Source organism: Megascapheus bottae, chromosome 17 (assembly GCF_031878675.1).
Source record: "Megascapheus bottae isolate mThoBot1 chromosome 17, mThoBot2.hap1, whole genome shotgun sequence".
Taxonomy (NCBI): domain Eukaryota; kingdom Metazoa; phylum Chordata; class Mammalia; order Rodentia; family Geomyidae; genus Megascapheus; species Megascapheus bottae.
In genome coordinates this window covers 6562290-6583480 of record NC_143525.1, presented here as the reverse complement: position 1 = coordinate 6583480, position 21191 = coordinate 6562290, and the positions used below count along the sequence as shown (strand labels likewise).

Sequence of the window (21191 nt, the reverse complement as noted above, 5' to 3'; positions counted from 1 at the left end):
ATCAGCAGACATGCTGGCATAGGTGATTCTGAGCCCTGATTACTTCTGCTACATCTTCTGAGGGTTTCCTTGGAGTTATGGTTCCCATACTTAGAAGCAGATGGTGGCTTTGGCAGAAATGCAGGATGTTTGCAACAGAGAAGTTGCATAAGTGCCTCACTGTGCCCTATGAAAGAGTGGGATTGGGCTGGGAATGTGGCTTAGTGGTATAGTGCTTGCCTAGCATGCATGAAGTCCTGGTTCTATTCCATAGTACTCACATACAAAGAAGAAGCCAGAAACTGCTCTGTGGCTTAAGTCGTAGAGTTCTAGTACTAGCCTTGAGCAAAAGAAGCTCAGGGACAGCACCCAGGCCCTGAGTTGAAGCCCCAGAATTGGTGTGCACACATGAGTGTGTCCCCCCATGTTTGTGTGCGCAGGCGCATACGCACACATACACACACCCACAAGAGGTTTCCTGGGGTACAGCAAGAGGGGGATAGCCACCTGCATGTCTTAGCACACACACGCATGCATGTGCGCACACAAACACACTTACGACAAAGCTTCTGTCCATCATTTTAGGGACATCACCATGACAAGAAAGTGATGTTCACAGGCCCTGCTAGGATGTTGTTTTAGGGGAAATCCTATGAAACCATCACGTAGTCACCCTCTGCCACCCCTTCCTGATCTGCTCTGGGAAACTCATTTATTGGCAGGGGAGAGAAGGGGGAGCCATCCTTTCTGTGTCGCCCTCTGGTGTCTGCAGAGGGCCAGGGCCTCTGTAGTCTCCCCACCCTTTCCCAGGCTTCCTTCCTTACAAGAGAAGCCTCTTCCCTCTACTTTCCCTTCAGGGAAGAGGATATCCCTGGGTACCCACATGATTCTGGGGATCCAGGGGGCATTTGTGGACATGCCTGAGACCTTCAAGGTCCTTGGGAATTAGTGTCAGCTATCAGTGGCTCGGTGAGATCAGGAGGGAGAAGAAAGAAAAGAAAAGAAATAGTGGGGAAATGAGGGAATAGTTCCAGCTGGTCAGTTCAGGGATTCAGGAGACCAAAAAAGCAACCCACTAGCAAAAGCAGAAATAGCTATGCACTTGAATGTATTCATAGATTTAAAGGATCTCTGTCCACTGCATTTATATGGCTCTTATAGACTAGGCTATGTGCATTTTATATAATTACAAAGATTTAGACTTTCTGTATATTAGTAGAGAACCATTTGAAGCCATAATCTGAGAATTTAGAGAATCAATTTCAAGACACTTAAAAGGATGCTAGCGGTTTCTGCTTTGTCATGGGTCAGAGCTACTCATGGACCTCTACCTGACCCAAGGGGGAGCTGTCTGTGGAAATGGACTCCAGTCAGACCTTCTGTGTTGCAGAACGTTTAGCAATATCCCAGGTTTCCATGCACTAGATGCTCATAGCCCTCAAATGCTAGTCACTGATATGACACTCCTAACAATGACACATCGAGTGTTTGTTTTGGGAATTTGTAAGTGCGTGTGTGTGTGTGTGTGTGTGTGTGTGTGTGTGTGTGTGTGTGTGTGTGATTATGAAGGATGCAGATAGAATGAAGGCTGCAACTAAGCTGACCTTAAGTTGGAAAATTATTCTGGACCATTCAGCTGCCCCTAATAGAAGCATCAGGAACATTAGAAGACAGAGATATTGAAGAGGGAGGAGAACCAGAGAGATGGCAGTGTGAAGAGGAACTCGCCTGCCTTTACTGGCTTTGAAGATGGAGGCAATCTCAGGCCAGGTAATCCAAGCCGTCTCTGGTAAAGACTTGGGAACAAACTCTTTTTCTGAGACTCCAGGAAAAACATGGCCCTACCAGTACCTCAGCTCAGCCAAAGGAGACCCACTATGTGAATGACAGAGCCCTAGGATAGATGTGTGTTGTCCAAAGTCATTGACTTAGCTCTTAGCAATCCCCTGGCCTCTTCCATTCCCATGATGATAACTAGGAAATGTCTCTAAACATTGTCCTGCATCCAAGGGAAACAAAACATCTTCAATTCATAAATGCTCTCTCCCCAGAGTGCCTATTGAGAAGGAGTTTCCTGAGTTTTGCAATGAGGTTGAGAGAGTGGGTGCCCCAGCTCTGCCTGCTCTAGGAAGCAGGAGCTCATGGCAGAAAAGAGGTGGGAGCACCCCCAGAGGTTTCTAGAGCTGTCACACTATCATTAACAATGCTGTATTCCTGTCGGTGCTTGTGCATCCGTGGATAAAACCAGAAAGGAAGCCAAACTGTCTTCAGGTGCACCATAAAACAGAATATATATTTTTAAAAAAAACCTCAATAAAACAGTACAATGTCAGTGGCAGCAAGATTGCTAGTCAAAACCTCAGCAAGAATGATGGAGAATAGGCTAGATCTCCCCACCCCCACCCCAGCAATGTTTGTGGGAGTCATGATTGAGTGGTGAGGCCAGAGAAGCTCAGCCCTTGCTAAGGGCTACCAAGCCTGGGCTCTATGCCAAACACACAGACCCCTTGTTTCTTGGGCCCATCCCTGATGCTGTAATTTCTGTTTATTTTTGTTGAATATGAAATCCATATGGTTCTGATTTCTTCCTTGTAATCTGTCATCTCTGGGGCTTTGGAGCCAGCAACCAGGCAATATGTCTTTGAAGTCACTGTTCTGGGGAAAGGTAGGAAATTGTGCTTTGGGAATTGACAGTGGAAACCAGACTGGCCCAGAGGGTTCTGGTCCTAGGTCAAAAGACTAGGTAGGTTTGTGCTGATGGAAGAGGAGTTTGCAGAACACATGGTACATTTCTGATCTTTGACTTAGGACCCAAGTATCCCTAGATATGTATCCTTTGATACACCTGCTGCCTCAGGTAGCACTCTAGTCTTTGATTTCTCCCTGCAAGAAAGAAGTTTGCCATGTTTGGGACAAGCTTAAACTGGGGGTAGAGAATACAGAAAAGGAAGAGGAGAAAAGATACAGAGAAATATCTATGTCCATGGCTTTTGTTGTTGATGATGGGTCACAAGGCTTTAACACTAGGCCTGGGCACTGTTTCTGAGCATTTTGATCAAGATTAGCACTCTGCCACTTGGAGCCAGTGTCACTTTTCCATTTTTCTAGGGGTTAATGGGAGATAAGTATCTCAGGGACCTTTCTGCCCAGGCTGATTTCAAAATGTGACCCTCAGATCCAGCCTGAATATCTAGGATTACAAGCATGAGCCACCAGCATCCAACTGTCCATGGCGTTTTGATATGACAGGGGCACTGGGCTGGGACACTGGAACTAGCTAGTGTTCAGCATGCAATTGAATCACTTACCAAGAAGATGTGGGCCCTACCCTGAGAATTTACATTTCTAGAGGTCTGGGTAGGGTCCTCGGGCTCTGTACATTCTAGCAAATTCCCCAGAGATGCTATTGCCCCAGTTTCACATCCACTTGTAGAATACTGACCTAGAACAATAACAGAACCCATATAGTTTAAAATTATATTAACACCAAGTTGTTCTCTGGACTTGGCTCTTTGAATGGGAGGACTCATTCTTTTGGTAGTCAAATCATAAAATAAGGGTCCTCATCTTTGAATTCCCTACCACCAAAATGAATGTAATTTTTTTCACTTATCACACAATAAGCTTGACTTGCTTTAGCATACAGTTTTATAAATATTTTTGTTTGTTTGTTTGTTTGTTTATACTGGTACTGGGTATTGAACTCAGACCTTGCATTTTCACTTGGCATTTTGCTCTACCATTTGAGCTACAGTTCCACTTCTAGCTTTTTTTTTAGCTAGTTCATGGGAGATAAGAGTCTCTTGGATTTTTTTTTTGCCCAGACTGGCTTTGAACCATAACTCTCAGATCTCAACCCTCTGAGTAGTTAAGATTATAGTCATGAGTCACCAACAACTACTTGTTCTTTGAGTCTTAACACATACACATAGATTTGTATAGTTGCTTCCCTCTGCTAGGATGCAGAATTGCCATCATTCCTCCACACTTAACCTTATATTCTCCCTTTGCCTTTGAATGCTCCTCTACTCCCACTTCTGGTGCCTTCGTCCTTCCCAGTGCCTTTCTGCAGCCGTCATAGAAGTGGAATTATACAGCCTGGAACCTTTAGGGACTGACTTCTCACAACAGAATACCTTTGAGATCCTGTTAATTGTGTTATCAGCCAGCCCTCTGTTACTATAACAGATACCCTGAATGACATAACCTATTAAAAAGAAAAAAAGATGTGACTCACAGATTTGAAGGTTTTAGTGCCATGCTGGTTTAGCCCCTTGCTTTTGAGCTGTGGTGAGACAAACAAGTGGAGAACATATGAAGCTCCCCTCAAAGCTGGGATGTGTAAAATGCAGGAGAGGGGTGGATTCTGAGGTTCTACTCTCCCCTTCACAGGCTTCACCTTTTAAAGGTTCCTGTACTTCCTGGCAGTGTCATTGGCTGAGCAACAAGCCCCAACACTTGAGCTTTGCGAGCGTTATGGGGTAGGGGGACATTTAAGATCCAAACTTGAGCAGCTGCTCTGATGATTCACATGCAAGATTTTATGTGGATGTATCTTTTTACTTCACTTGGGCAAATAAATCCCATTACTCTTAGGATTTCTGGGTCAGGTGGTAGTACATATTTAATGCAATAGGAAATTGCCACTCTGCTCTCCAGAGCAGCAGAACCAATTCGCATTTCCTCCCACAGTGCCAGGGAGTTCCAGTTGCTCTGTATCCCTGTCAACACTATTTTTCTTTTTACATTGAAGTCATTCTAGATGACATTTGATTTCAAAATATAGACAGGAGTCATCAAAAAGGCTCAGAGAGTTGTCCCAGGTCCCAGCTTCTTGGTATGACAACTTGTGGACTAGGAATCCAGACTTGCTGACTTGACAGTTCTGGCCATTTCTTGGTGTTGGCAGTGCAGGAGAATAGTGAGAGAGAATTATTGCACCAGCTGGATTTTGGAGCCAGCAGCTTCTGTGTTGTCCTGGGGGCTTCAGCAATCCTAAGAATGTAAGAAAAGAAAGTAGAGAATAGAAGATGATGAAGAAGAGTCTGGAATCACAGTAAGCTACTAAGCAGCTTCTTCTTCTTCTATTTATTTATTATTTTTACCAGTCCTGGGGCATGAACTCAGGGCCTGGGCCCTGTCCCTGAGCTTCTTTTTTGCTCAAGGCTAGCACTCTACCACTTGAACAACAGTGCCACTTCTGCTTTTTTTCTGTGTATGGGGTACTGAGGAATCGAACCCAGGGCTTCATGCATGATAGGCAAGCATTCGACCACTAAGCTACATTCCCAGTCCAACTAAGCAACTTCTTTTCACCTTACCCCTGTTTGTTTCACCTTTGATGCTCAGAGAGGTTCAAAATGTCATTCAGCTAGCTGGTGGCCCTTTGACTCCTTGGCAAAGCAGGCAATGACAGAAGATCACCTTTGCTTCCAGAAGCATTCTTAGAAATAGCCTTAGGGCCATAGGCTGAATCCCGTGGGACTGAGGAGTAGACTTTTTTATATCTGGTCAGGATTATCACATTCCCCCTCTATTGGACCCACTCCTGGTAGGAGCTGGCTTTAATGAGGAATATCTGCAGGAAATCAGAATGAGTGACTTAATGGGAGGAGTTAGTTCATGAGGACCAAGTACTCTTCTGGAGGCTGTTCCACCCATCCTCATGGGGGAACGGGGCCAGCTGTCCTGGAAGGCTGTGGACATGCTTTTTCAATTGCAGAATACTTCTCTTTCATTTTGAATATCATTTGTTTGGTTGCCATGACAACGTCAAGTCTCTATTTTAATGCTAACCTGCGTGGTTGCAACTTTCTATATATAAATGCTGCTTTGCACAGTGAATTAGCCGATGGCACGGGGAAGCAATGGATGTGGGGACAGTGGCAGTAAATGACCAGCGTGTCAGATTTGCGTGAGGACAGACTGCGGGGCTGAGGTGAGTGGGAACCCGGGTCTGGCTGATTGTCTTCCATGCAGATGCTACGGGCTAATTGGAGCAGGATGAGCGTGAAGTAACTCCACTCCTAGGACAGAAGAGACTTGCTTGGCTTTGCTTTGAAGGGACTTAGATGATTCTTTTCCAGTATCTCCTCTCTTTATGCCAGCAGGGGATTTGGGTCGCATGGTGACTTAAGTTGCTGCAAGTAAGGAAGAGGTGCTGGAGGTGATTGCCTCAGGCTTGCCGTTTCTTGACTTGGATCGTCCTCTCCCTGACTTTGCTTTGTCTTGGTTTCCTTGTGTAGGCAGTCCCTGTAGTGACAAGATAGCTCTAAATAGCCAGGCACTAGTGTGGCTCATTCCTGTCATTTTAGCTACTCAGGAAGCTGAGATCTAAGGATCATGGTTTGAAGTCAGTCCAGGCAAGAAAGTCTGTGAGACTTACCTCCAATGAACCACCAAAAATGAAAAGTAGAGGTGTACAGCTCAAGTGCTTGAGTCCCAGCTTTGAGCAAAAGAAGCTAAGGGACAGAGCCCAGGCCTGGAGTTAAGCCTCAGTACCTACTCACCCCACTGACACAGATAGCCCTAAATAGTAGCAGTGTCAAGAGAAGCCTGGAATCTGTAGTTACAGATTCCTCAGGCTCTAGAAGGAGGAGAACGGCAAGGAGGCTGCTAGCCAGGGGTCACAAAACCAGTCAGAGAGATCCTCACAGCCCTTCTGTTTGTGTTTCTGCCCTAGATCAGGGCAGCCTGATTTAGGGATCAATGAAACAATCTACAAATGAAGACACACTAGACATTCTTGCTTGGGCTCCAAGTTGAAGGAAATGTAATGCATCCAAGATTATATAACAGGGTCCAGAAGCCAGCTAGCCTCTTGGAAGAAGCATAGAAGATCAGGTGTAGAAAATTTGGGATTCACATGGATCCAGCCACCTTCCACTTGGGTGACAGTTTTGCCAACTTTTCTTGATTTCTCTGTGTGCACGAAGTGTGTACCCAGCACTGTGGTGACTCGATGTCATAGCCACAGCCAGTGTAAACCTAAGAAGGACTGGGGGTTGGAGGAGGGGAACAGATGAGTCTGAAGATAACATGCTTTGTGACTTGCAAAGTGTCAAGTTCCTATACCTGGGACAGGCACACTGGCCAAGCCAGTGTTGTCCCAAGCCAAAAGCCAACCTTGGATTGTGTTTCTTGTTATAGTGCCAGAACAGTACAATTATGATGTCGTCAGAATGTCCCATTCAGTCATCTTGTCTTTTCCTGTAACATAAAACACTCAGCAAACAATTGAAGTGTGTTGGTTCCAAAGACACGAACCTCATTCTTTTTAGCTGTGTGTGTTTTGTTTTTGAGATGGAGAGGTCTCACTGACTTCATCAGCTGATCACAAACTTCTTGGTTCAAACGTCTAGGTGATCCATTTTCTTGCTGCTTTCAGAGCATCAAGTGTGCTGGGCAAGCTCTTTTTTTTTTTTTTTTGCCAGTTCTGGGCTTGAGCTCAGGGCCTGAGCACTGTCCTTGGACTTTCTCAAGGCTAGAGCTCTACCACTTGAGCCTCAGCACCACTTCTGGCTTTTTTTCTATGTATGTGGTACCAAGGAATCGAACCCGGGTCTTCATGAATGCTAGGCAAGCACTTTAACCACTAGGCCAAACTCCCGGCCCCTGGGCAAGCTCTTTGACACTTATCATACCCAGCATCTATAGATCCTGTTCTTGCACAGAGAAAGTCAGTGATTATAATCCGAGAACATATAAATAGGATGTGCTCTACAAAGTTGGGCAGACTCTGAATTGCAGAAATGCAAACCTACTTGGATAAGCAAAGGAAGGGTCTCCTAGGAATTGGAAATAATCCACTATAGGATCTCTCTTACTTCCTCCCCTCTCCCTCTCTCGTACTCTTCCTCTCTCAGCAGTCTTGTGTTGAATGTACTCTAGGACTCGTGATCTCCTGATCCCTCAGCTTTAGCCAAAGACCAGTGTGGCAGGCATACACCACCACACAGCTTTCAAAGGAAGGCTTATTATAAAAGGAGGGCAAAATTTGGAGAAGCAGTGAGCAGTGAGTTTGAACCTAGAGTCCTGAGCCACATAGTTCATGGTCAGTGTACACCAGCAAGGAGAAACAGTGTCCCCGTGCCAGCAGTGTGTTTGCCTTGTGTATTTTGAGGCCATGAAGTAAAATGTGTTTGTTTGTTTTTTTTTTTACCATGAGTCAGAGTTGCAGTTAAAAAAAAAAAAGAAACACTAAGTACATTTGGAAACTGCTGGTTTTAAGTGGTGGTTAAATGAGCTTAAACTCTTCCTCTGGAAAAGGCAACCCGGCTGCTTCCTGTCCTCCTGGCCATGGGAAGGGGAGGGCTAGGGTTCACATGGGGAAGTCCTGAAGCCTCAACAGAGGCACAAATGGGGACAGGCTGAGAAACTGGCGGTCTCCAGGAAAGGAGAGGACAAGGAGGTGGCAGCCCCTCCTCCTAAGACCTGGGTTCTATCAGAGGACAGACTTGTGGCAGAGTGAGAGGACACCTGTGGTTCTATGGCAACTGCTGCTCCTTAGCATACATCAAGATTCCCTGCTCCCAGGCCCCTGAAGCTCAGGGTTCCAGTGTGGATTCCTCTCAGCTCCCAGGAGGGAGGCCCTAGGCCCCCAGTCTTACCCCATGTCCCAGCAGGTTGGCTTCCTTTCATGCTCTCATATTTTATTCACTTTGTGAATCACTTCTCTGTCCTTTCTCCCCCTCCACACCTTCTCATCTGCTCATGGGGTATGTTTGCCAAGAAGCTAAAGAAGACAGACTTTCTTTCTCAAGTCCTCTCTGTGCAAAAACCTGGTGTTAGGTCAGGCTGGGAGTGAGAATCTAGAACAGATACTTGGACACAAACATCCAGCTGCCTCCCCTAACCCTGCATGTTGGTATTTAGTCAAAGGTCCTGGCCGAAAGGCTGGACTTCACAGGGTGGATATGCCAGCTGATGCTCATTCTGTTGTATGTGAATCTTTAAAACCATAATCCCCTGCTACTCAAGAGGCTGAGTGAGATCTGAGGAATGCAGCTCAAAGCCAGCCTGGGCAGAAAAGTCTATGAGACTCTCATCTCCAATTAACAAGCCAAAAGCTGAAAGTTGGGACATGGCTCAAGTGGCAGTGTGTGAAAAAGCCTTGTGTGAAAAAGCCAAGCAGAGTTTGAGGCCCCTTAGTTCAAGCCCCATATTAGCAAATTAATTTATTAATTAAAAAAGCAAAACTAAGGACCCCCCCCTCTTCAAATGACTATGTATATAGATACCCAAACAGAAGCTACGCAGTGGGGGCCAAGGGGCAAAATCAAATAGACAACTGTGGCGGGGGGGTGGTATTTGTTTTCCTATTTGTTTGGTTTTGTTTGGTCATGGTTTCATTTTTAAACTTTTTACTTGATTGTCATTTTTTTACAGTCTTTTTTGTCGGGACTAAAGTTTGAACTCAGGGCCCTAAACTTGCCAGACAAGCACTCCAGTACCTTGAACCACGACCCCAACCTTGTGCTTTTTTTTGCCTGGAGCCAGCTTCAGATTGCCACAATCTTCCTACTTGTGCTTCACTGGGAGCATAGCAGGCTTCTTGGTATGGAGTCCTAACTTATTTTTGCCTGAGCTGGCCTTGAACCACAATCCTTCCAGTGTTTGAGGAGCTGGGATTGGATGGGAACACCTTGGAATGGGCACATTTCACATGATGAACTGTGGATTTCTAGGTTCTCCTACAGAACAAATGAAAAGCTCTGGCTACACTGAGCCTGCCATGCCACCTTGCAGGATCACAAGGAACTGATAATGAGCGGCAGATTTCCATTCTTGGCCACAGTGCCTATCGCTCTCTGCTGCATGTTCCACCAGCCCAGAGGCCAGTCTGGAAGCAACTGCTGTTACTATTTCATTTCAGATCGTAGTTTTCTTTTCTTTTTTCCTTATAGTGAGGGGCTTGGCTCCCTGAGCAGAGCAAAAGTGCTGGAGAATCAAACCCAGGTTTTCAGTTCAACCAACAGGGGAAGTACTCCTAGACCCAATAAACATGAGAGCTGAGCCTCTAGCTGCCCCTGCCTCTTGATTGGTAGACCAGTAGGGGCTATTTATTGGACCACCTAGTGCTGCCTGGCCCCCAAAACAAACTACTCATAGCCACTTGGTATGGCCATCTGTGGACTTCCTGCTACGGTGTTGTTTCATCCTTGGGTGCCTGTCAAAGCTCTTTGCTATGGAGTTTCCCTGCCCACCCACTTAATAAGCCCCTTCTTCCTGGCACTGCTCTCCAGCTAATGAGGCTCCCACTAGCAAAGAGCTGTTACTGTCTATCTTTTGGGTCAGATTGGTAATGAGGGGTTTGGCTGGTGATGACTTCTTGGCAGCCTCTGGGAGATGAGAGGGCCTGGTCTGTCTTGGAGGCAGGACCCCTAGATGCCACAGCTCAGCTCTGGGCTCCATGTGAGAAGTCCAGGGTGAGGAGAAATTACCACTAGCATGGCAGACAAAATAACAACTTCAAACTAGCCTACTTATAAAATGAAATAAAAAGGATTCCCCTCCTGGAGTTTTTGTGAGGGTCAAATGAGCTATTATACATCAAGTTACTCACTCACGATTAAACAGGGAATTCTTCAGCAACTAAGGATGGCATGGAGATCAGTTCTGATGGTTCAGTGGCATCCAATCTCTCCATGATGTGATCCGTCCCTCTTGCAGAAGCTTGAAGTCAGTGAGGGGGACTGTGCTCATGGGATATGCTTGGTCATGGCCAGAGGGGTCCATTGAAGGCATTTACAGAGATCCCTTGTGGGGTAGGTTGTTGGGGGCTCATGTGGTTCATTTGCATCTCTTGGTCAAGAACAGTGTTTGTTCCTGAGTCTAAGAAGGACAGTAGCCTCAGGGGTCAAAGCAGCCTCAATTCCAAGGGCTTTACTGGCACCTTCCGATGTTTGTTTGTTTTCTGAGTTCTAGTCTTACCATGTGACTGCTCTTCCTCTTGTTCCTGCCATCATCCTGGTCCATACTGGGTGGGTTAGAGCCTTATTCTGGAGATTTCCATACAGGCTTTCAGGAAGTCCCTGCAGTGTGAGTGAATCTCCCCGGGTGGCCCCTGCTAATGGCATAATGACATCCAGGAACTCAGGGGACACCACCGGTGATTATCTTCCTTCTACCAGCATTCCTGTGTCTCACTGAGTCTTTACACAAGCCTATGAGCTTCGTGCTATATTTCCATTTTTCTGTCCAGTGAGGTAATTTGCCTAGGGTTCTGTAACTCGACATTCGAATCTGATTTGAAGTTCTCTGCCTGGCTGAAGGGGAATAGCCAGATCTGGAGGCAGACAGGTATCTGTAGCCAATGCAGTGGTTTACTGGGTTCTATCTATCTCCTTTGCCCTCAGCCCAGTGAAATCACACATAGACACTTTGTGCTGGGAATCTCTGTCCCATAAGTTTTAGAAGCTTCTGGACTATTCCAAGTCAGATTGTTTGAATGGAGCTTTGCATTTAAATTAGTAGGGGGCAGTAGGGAGGCAGAAGAGGATTTGACAAGAGAGAAAATCAGGTGGGTTTCTGACTTCACTTTGCTGTGTTGCCAGATGTTTCCTCCCTAGGCCTCTTCCCTTCATACAGTGTGGCTTACTGGCCACAAACAGCTGCTGGTGGCTGAAGGTGGGATGGAGAGGGCTAGATGGAGAGGGTTGCCTTTCCCAGAGTGGCAAGGAAGGAAGTCCTAAATGGGGCTTGACTTGTGCTGTGCTGTCTGACCACACACCCATTCTCTAACCATGGTGGCAGGGGTACCATGGTGCAAAATCCACCCAATCAATACAGTTCAGCACAGTCCTGGGTTGAGAGTCTGTATACACCAAGCAAGGACTGACTGATAGATGCATCCATGTCCTGACTTCCTACTTCCTCCTGACTTCCACCACCTACTTCCTAAAGCTGATTCATGGCATAGTGCCTGAGGGTCAAGTGAGTGGTCTTCCTCACATGCCCAAGAGGGCCTGCCTGCTTCTCTCCTAGGTGAAATATTAACACAGTGTTCTGGATAGTCTTTTCTCAGATTGTGGTTTTCACAAAGAAACTCCTAATATGCAGCTCAGATTGTTTTTAATTATTCAACAAAGGCATGTAAATGTGTTTGTACTGATCTTAATGGGCCAGAATTAGGCCATCATTCCACTGAACAGACACTGCTTCCTCATCATTCCACAAATATGTATTGGTCACTCACAGAAAGACAAAGGAATGAACTTGTCTCTCTAAGCTTGACTTCAATGGGATCCTTTCCTAAAACTATCTAGGAGAAAGTTCCTCCTCTTTGCCTCCCTTACTTCTTCCTCTTCTTCCCTCTTTTCTTTCTCCATCTTCTTCTTCCTTCACCTCTGCCCTCTTCCTTCTCCCCCCCCACCTTTTGTGCACGATCAAACCCAAGACTCTAGTGGCTGGCGCTATGCCCATTGAACCATGCCTCCAGTCCAGCATTTTGCTAGTTAGTTGGAGATGGAGTCAATCAGCGTTTGCTGTCCCTGCTGTCTTTGAACTGTAGTGCTCCAGGTATCAGCCTCCTGAGAAGCTAAGATTACAGGCATGAGTCACCAGTGCCTGATTTAACTGAGTAATGTTCATACAATGCCTACCTCATGCATTTTCTTCTTTAGGTCATCCCTTTTTTATTGTGGCTGTGTTTTTCCATCTCCACTTTCTGTTCCTCTTTCAAAGAGGACACAGCTTCTAGCATTCTGACAGCTTCCTGAGGTTCTTCTGAATTACTTACTGCAATGTGCTCTTCCACTCTTCCAGTAAGACTCAGGATGGTGTTTCCTTACTCCAATTCTGGGGGCCTCAGCCCTCCAACTCATTCACACACAAGGGGAGAACCATGGAGCTGGGGTGCCAACAGATGAAACATATGCACTTCTGCTATCTTGGTAGCCTCACGTAGGAGAAGGTTGACTGCCCTTTGCACAGCCTGTAAGATTGATGCAGCATGTATCTGGTATCCAGGACCCATCTTCAAATTGGCCATCCCTTTGTGCTATCATTTTTTTTAATGACCTACTTCTCTGACATTCCAGAGCTATGGAGAGCAGGCTTTGCCTGTGGGCCCTATACCTTTCAATATAGTAAACATCTTTTCCAAGTCTTTTGCCTATTCCTCCTTCTCCCCCACCATGTTTCCTGGGAATCATTGATCCTAAATGGGCCATGGGGAAGGAAGAGCCTCCCCCAGACCACATCTGTGTGGAGATAGCTGACTGAATTCGGCACTGGTAGGGCATGCCTGTAATCCTTGCTACTCAGGAGGTTGATATCTGACAATCAAAGTTGGAAACCAGCCCAAGCAAGCCCAAGTACAAGAGACTCTTATCTCCAATTAGCCACCAGAAACATTGCAAGTGGAGGAGTGGGTCAAGTGGTAGAGTTCCAGTCTTGGATAATAAAGCTAAGGGACAGTGTCTAGGCCCTGAGTTCAAACTCTAGTACTAGCACCAAAAGAAGAAGAAGAAGAAGAAGAAGAAGAAGAAGAAGAAGAAGAAGAAGAAGAAGAAGGAGGAGGAGGAGGAGGAGGAGGAGGAGGAGGAGGAGGAGGAGGAGGAGGAGGAGGAGGAGGATCCAAGTCAATGCAAATCCTGCCTCTCAGATTAAAAGCAGAAAATAATAAAGGCACTAAGTGCTTCTATAGCTGGTCTCTATCTGTAAGGTCATTTCTATTAGTTCCATTGAGAAATCTCATGGTTCTTCAGGCGTTGTGTTCCATGATTAGGTGAGCTTTTCTTTATTTCTTTTCTTTGCAAGTTCATAGCAAGTTGACAGAGGCCGCCCCATGATGCCTGTCCCCCACTCAACCCCGTGGGAATCTTCTGTGCTTCTCTTCACTGTCCCATTAACCGCCCTGTGGTGATCCAGAAGCACAAGCCAGGGACCATGTTCCTGCCACCATGGTGATGTGGTCAGAAGATAATTCAAGTTTGGTTTTTCTGAGATTTATATAAAGAACCCTCAAAACCATTTTGTGGGTGTTCCATCATGTTTTTGGGCAGAGCCTGAGAGAGTGTTTCTCAAAGTGTGCTCATGTTTGCAAGGAAGGATCTGCAAGATAATTTTAGATCATGTTGAGGGGACAGTTTTAAAGTTATATATTTATTTTAGCATATAACAGAGGGGAAAAAAACGAAACAACCAAATCACATCCAGATTTCATAGATATTATTACTTAAGGCCAGGCTAAATTTAACTTGGTTATAAGTCAATTTAAAAAAAGCTATTAAGTTCATTTGTGAACGAGGTAGGAGATACATCTATAGCTCAGAGTGCTTGCTTAGCACATACAAGGCCCTGGGTTAAATCCTCAATACAAGTGGGAAGTCTGGGAAGCACTGAACTAGGAAATTCCTTGAATCAGGGCTAGAGGAGGTATGTGTCTGTGCTAGTACCAGACCTTGAACTCAGGGCCTCATGCTCTCAGTGGGCTTACTTTGTTATGGCTGATGCTCTTCTACTTGAGCTGTACCTCCATTCTAGGTTCTTGCTGGTTAACTGGAGATGGAGTCTTACAGACTTTTCTGCCTGCATTAGCTTAGAATCTTGATCCTCCAGATCTTAGCCTCCTGAGCAGCTAGAATTATAGATGTGAGCCAATGGTGCTCAGCTTAGGAGGCCTAAACTGAGTACCATTTCTGATATGTTCATCTTCTATTGGAAATCATTTCTGGCATGACCACATTGAAAGTGTGTAAGGGAGGAGTTCTTAGAATCTGCCAACCTAGGTACAAGAACTTCCAGGAGCTATTTGCCTATTATAGCCCGAGGTCTGCAGCCAAGCACTCTGAAAACTGCTATGCTCCCTTTCTTGCCTTCTTTTATAATGGCAGCTTAATATCTTCCTTCATGTCCGCATGCACACTATTTCCTCATATATCTGTAATCCATTTGTATGTCCACCTTAAGTCCCATAGAGACTAGGGCTTCTCTTTCCAAGATAAACAATGACACATTCTACATCAGTTCATGTTTCTGTGGATGTTAACTTGTATATTTCTTGCTGTGATCTGTTTCTCATTTGGCTTCTGTGACCAATTTCTAGAACTTGCATGAAGTATTTCCCATGTGGCCTTTTAGTGTTGGGCACTGGGTTAAGTGAGAGAGGGAAAGGGGAAAGACCTGTTCTTACCTTTCAAAGTTGGAGAGGGACATAAGGGGTGCTGTGTACACTAACAGAAGGCTCGGGAAGCCTAAAGCCTGTGGTGGTTCTTGTTTGTAATCTCAACTACTCCATAAGTTGAGATCTAAGGATCATGTTTCAAAACCAGCCTGGGCAGAAACGTCAATAAGACTTTTATCTCCAATTAACCATCAAAAAGCTAGAAGTGGCTCAAGTGATAGAACACCAGCCTTGAGTGAAAAAGCTAAGGGAAAGTATCCAGGCCCTGAATTCAAACCTCATTGCTGGAAAACACATATACACACTTGCACTACCCCACCTAGGAGAAGAAGGAGTAAGAAGCACCAGGAGATAATTGATTTTCCAGCACTCAAGCTGAATGTTCTCCTCTCTTTGTTTATGGACTTTGAATCTATCTGTGAGTGTTCCCACCTCCTCTGAAAATGCCACTTGTTCCATGAGCCAAGGCACCAGACTGATTCCTATGGCCCATTGAATATTGGGAACTTGGATCTAAGTCAAGTAACTTCACACACCCATTCCAAAATGGTTCCCACCATTGGTCAGATCTCTTGGATCTTGGTTCTAGCATCTCTTATTCTCTATGGAAACAGCATCATGCTGTCCTCCTGACCTTCCTCTGTCGATTTCCAATCTGCTTGTGCCTCTTGCATCTTGTCCCTGGCACTCGAGTCAAGCTTTTCCTTTATTTCCCTCCCATGGGGAATATTCTTTATCTTCTGGGCAGCCACCTCCCTCTGTCCTCCCAGAAACCAGCAACCCCACCCCCCTCTGGAGACTGAAAGCCCTTTTGTCTCCTGAATTCACTCCTTTGGCACTGTTACACTCTGCCCTGATCGCTGTCCTTATTCAGTTGTTTATGACTTGTCATAAGTTTCAGAAGTCAGAGCTGAGTGTAATGCTTGCCTACATCTTCCTCAGAATATACAGGACATTAGTAACTGTGGGTTGGTTGATGATATAGTCAACAGGCCACCTATAGGATTGGGGGTGCTTGAGACCCTGTACCCTGGAGACTGCATAGGCTGAGATGGTGAATAATCCTCTCTTCATGACTATGAAGTATTTAAAATGAGACACCGTCATGCGCAGATGTTCTTTCTTATTGTTATTATAAGACAACATGATTCAGCCTACAGGAGGATAAGGACCTGCAGTAAATGTGGCCTATTTTGGTGGGTGGTTTTCCATTCATTGGAAACAAAGAATAACAAGTGGCTCGACCTCAGTTGACTCCATTAAACTCAGGAAAATTCTGGTCCCTGGAAGTAAGTTTCAGATTTCTGCTTTGTGATCACAAGTTTCCTGCTGACTCTTATGGGTACAGGTAGTCTGTGCTGTAGAAACTCACCTGTTGGTGGAGGCAAATGGAAATATCATTAGTTTATTTTCACAGCGAGTACAGAAGTATGAATAAAGCAAAATGTATATGACTCCTGGATAGAGATGCTAGAATGAACCAGAGAATCCATTACAATGCATTTGTGAGTCTATCAGGCCTTGAGAGTAGCATCAAAGAACCCTAATGAATATCCCTACGTAGTATGCTTTGGTTAGTACAGGCCAGAGCACACTGGCTTCCTGGTTTATTGGGGCCCAAAAGGTCTTTGGCCCTTGGTGGGTGTCCATGTTGGAATTTACAATGGCAGCTGTTTCTCTGTGTACTCTGTGGTGGAGCATTGTTGTTTGTGATTAAACGTGTTCCTTTGTGAAATGAAGTGTCAAAATTGTGTCTTGAAAAGGGTTAGTGCAGAACCAACCCCTTAAAACGGTCACCTCTTTGTGATGATAAAACTAGCAAGGCTCTTGGGTTGGGAGCATGGCCGAGTCGTAGAATGCTCACCTAGCATGCATGAAGCCCTGTTTTTGATTCCTCAGTACCACATACACAGAAAAACCCCAAGTGGTGCTGTGGTTCAAGGACAGTGCCCAGGCCCTGAGTCACCAGAACTGGCAAAACACACACACACACACACACACACACACACACACACACACACACCCCTAGGAAGACTCAAGTTATGACAGTTTCCAGAGCCATCTTAATTCCACGAAGCCTGAAGGACAGAGCGCATTGTTGCAATGTTTTGCTCTGCCAAGTCCAAATGTGGTTTTGCTGTTATTCTCTTGTGGTGGACAATACTTTGGTCCTATCTTGCATTCCTCAGCCTCATCTGGCCTCAGAGGTAAGTGTGTGGATCCCCCCACCCAATCTCTATATAGCTCTACATAAAGTATCAGTTCTTAGGCAGTCACTGGTGGCTCACACCTATAATCCTAGTAGCTACTTAATCCTAGCCACTTGGGAGCATGCGTTCAGGAGGATCAAAGTTTGAGGACAACTTAGAAAAGTTGAGAGGTCTCAACTGGATGAAATGGGATACATCCTGGCTATGTCTGAGGCAGAGGTTGGGAGGAAGGAGAAAGTTTCAGGTAACTTTAGGCAGAAGCCCATGAGATTCCATCCACCACAGAGGGGAGCTAGACATAGGAGCAGGCATCCGTAATCCCAGCAATGAGGAGGAAACTAAAATAGGCTCAGGCACATGCCTGGCTGGAAGTGAGATCCTAATCCTAAAAATAATGAGCATAAAAATAGAGCTTAGAGGTATGGCTCAAGTAGTAGAGCACCAGCCTAGCAAATTGGAGGCTTTGAGTTCAAACTCTAGTACCATAAAAGAATATGATCATTTTGTTTAAAGAGTCAGTTCCTCAGATCTCAGAAAGCAAATGTGGAAGTGTGTGTAACTTCAAGCACTAAGTTACCAGCTGTTCCAGCTTCTTCTAAACACAAAGATCAATTTACCAAGGATCTATGTCTCTGTCTATACTGGTGAGTAGAGTCTAGCTCTTGGGGATGGATCCTGTTTTCACTTGTAACATGTAACAGAGCAACTCTGAGACATATGATGTTACTTACTCCTCTTTCACCTGCTGCCCATCCAAGATTTGGGCATGGTAAGAGTAGATTAGAGGTCAAGGTCAGATGGTTACTACATCTCATTCTTCTGTGGGGTACCAGATGGCCAGGCCTGGATGTGTTTCACACAATGGTTCTTTGAAGGAACATTCTCCATCTTTTATTTTTATATCAGTTTTCATCTGGCCTTGGGTTCACACAGCTGGGACCAGGACTGACGCCAGAGTTGTGTCTCAGGGTTGGGAAAAAGTTGACCAGAACTTTCTTCAGCAGGACTTACATTAGACCCAGGGAATCTCTCCTAAAATTCAGTGGACAAAGCCACTCTTGTACACAGGCCTGGGGGTAGGAGGCATCTGGTCAAAGACACAGGCTTGGCCATTGTATGCCATGACTTTAGCCAATTTTGTTTTAAGCTGAGAAAGGGAGGAAAATGAAGGAATTGGTGTGGGGGTTGGGGAGTAAGAGGAATGAAGTCCTCCAGAAACTTTGCATCTGGAAAGTCCATAATGAGTTGTTGATTTCCCAAGAGGCACTGGAGCAGATTTGGAAGGAACTATGCAATGTAGTGGGTTCTTTATGAAAGAACCACAGCAAGAAAAGCCACAGAACATCCTCCAGGGTGTCCGGAGCACTGGTCCTAGGCTGGCTGCTTGCCTCCGCCTCACTTCCAGCAGAGCTAAGCACAGCAGAGGGCCCACACAAGGAAGCTGCCAGGAGCTGAGCCCTGAACCTGTAGTTCAGACTAGCCCTGAGTCTGTCCAGGGGCAGCAGCCCCCAGAGAGGACTAACCGATCTCTGATGGTAAGAATCGATTCTGTAATCAGGTGGCTCGTTGTGTCTCTGCATGTTGCTAAAATGCCTCCTAGACTTTAAGGAGGTTGTCCTGAAAAAAAAATCCTCTGATATTTGAGTTCTACTTGATATTATACTTATGAAGCCTTGAGGATCTAGGGACCCTGCGCATTTGGGGCTACCTTCCACAAGCCCAAGCATGAGTAGGGAGAAAAGTCTTGGCCTATTATGTGATGTATCAGGAAGGGGTGGGTGAGAGTTGGGAAGGGGTATTTGTGGAGGGAATGCCTCCCCGGTGTTGGTATTCGAAGGCATGTGATGGAGAAACTGAGGAGTAATATGGATTCATAAGTATATATATGTGTGTGTATGCATGTGTGCATGCACATGTGTGTTACTAAGGCTTGAACTCGGGGCCTAGGTACTGTCCCTTAGCTATTTCAGTTAAGACTGGTGCTCTACTATTTGAGCCACACCCATCTCTTTTGGCTTTTTGCTGGTTCATTGGAGATAAGAGTCTTACCTGCCTGCCTGGGCTGGTTTGGAACTAGCATCCTAAGATCTCAGCTTCTTGAGTATCTAGGATAATAGGTATGAGCCACCAGCCTAGCTGGATTTATACTCTTACTGCTTCTCCACTTAACCCTTTTCTCCAAATGAAACATGGCTTCTAGCTTCTTCCCAATGCCTCAGTTCTACCTGGGACATATTTCAGGATGTGTGGGAGGTAATAATGCTCTTTAGGAAGCTAAAGGGAAGCCACTGGGGACCTTGACTCCACAGAAGGCAGTTGGTGATCTGCCTAGCAGTGTACTATGGGTCACAGCTCTGCTGGTGCTTTCTTCTAAGTTGATGGAAGGGGCTGCCTCAGAAGGAAGGGTGAAAGTTCGAGGTAGGAATTCCAGTTTGGCCAACCTGTGTGCCTTCAGAAACCAGCCATCCCCTGCTCAGAGGTCCACTTGCATCTGAACTGTCAAGGGTCCTGTGAAACACAGATCTGATGGTAGGGTAGATCTGGAACCTTGCTTTCTTGTCAGCTGACAGAGGACACCTGTGCTGAAGAGCAGGGCTCCAGCCTCCAGGAATCATGCTGGGAGGAGTACAGAGTGGCCCATCAAGTTCTGATCCAGTTTCAGCTACCCAGGCTTTCTCAGGAGAGTACAGGGATAGTGATGGGTCTGGTTTTGTGGATCACAGGTGGGCATGGTTCTGGGCCATGGGAAATGAGCAAAGAAGATGAATACCTGAGCCCAAGTCAAGCCATTGGCAGTGTGGGGGCCTGTGGTACACACAGGTGGGATGTGCTTGAGTTGGTACAGCATGTGTTTTTGGGTATGTTGGGAAGAGTGATCAAGATGTGCTAACTTTGAAGCAGGCAGTCACAGAACAATTCCACCGGGACCTACCTGGGCAGGTAAATGATGACTTCAGAGTACCACAGAGGGTAGACACAGAGACCCTGGGTGCCAGGGCAGAAATACAGGGACTATGCAAAATAGGACTCATACCTCAAGTGGAAGGAGTTTGTAAAGGCCCCGTTGGACAGAATTCACAGTGTGGAGAAGTGCAATCCCAGGTATCTGGGACCTAACTCATGTGTATGCATTGAATGGGACCCTTTTCTTCCTGCCCCCCCCCCAAAAAAAAGGTATGTCTTTAGCTGGCTGCCTATAATCCTAGGTCTCAAGAGGCTGAGATCCAGAGGATTGAGTTCAAGGCCAGCCTAGATAGAAAATTCTCACCAATTTTGACACTCTGTGTCTAGGTAATTAGAATAAAAGCTTGGTTGGAGGAGTGGCTCAGTGTTAGTGTGTCAGCTGTGAGGAAGAAAGCTGAGCTAGTCTCAAGGCCCTGAGCTCAGACCCCAGTACCACCTTCCACCCAACAAATGGTATGTTCTTAGCACAGGCACACTGATACTAGAATCATGAGTCTGAAGTTTACATATATTAAAAATAAGACAATGTAGACCATCAGGTTCAAGTTCCACTTTTAAGAGATGAGGAAATTGAGGCCTCTCGCAGAGATGAAGCTGGTTGCTTAAGATCTCACAGCAAGATCACAGCAACTTCAGGCCTGGCCCCAGGGTGCTGGTTCACACCCTCTGCCCTTGGCAGGCTGGCATCATGTGATGGTAAGTCCCAGCTGCCACTGTGAAGTCTTTGGCTGCCACCCTTTATGTGCCTTAAAGATTCAGTGGCAAAAGCTTGATGGATCACTCCCATTCCTGTCAGAAATTGCTGCCACCCCCGTTGGACTTCCTCTCCTTCTGGGCTCAGGATTGGGAACCAGTTAGGGGAGTCAGAAATCTTCGGAGTCACTGTGTCCACAGGCAGCTGGCATAAGTGG

General features: G+C 45.8%; 1 protein-coding gene across 2 annotated transcripts in view; it reads left to right on the top strand.

Annotated features, from left to right (window-relative positions):
* The window catches only part of Gas7 (growth arrest specific 7), a 197099-nt gene that overhangs the window by 89650 nt on the left and 86258 nt on the right, over positions 1-21191 (top strand). The window contains exon 1 of one of the 2 annotated variants that reach the window (XM_090349531.1): positions 5816-5917. The exons of the other annotated variant lie outside the window; for it this stretch is intronic. The gene's annotated coding sequence lies outside the window, so the exon portion shown is untranslated. Of the gene's footprint in view, positions 1-5815; positions 5918-21191 lie in introns of those variants that run through there. 2 annotated transcript variants of the gene reach the window in all.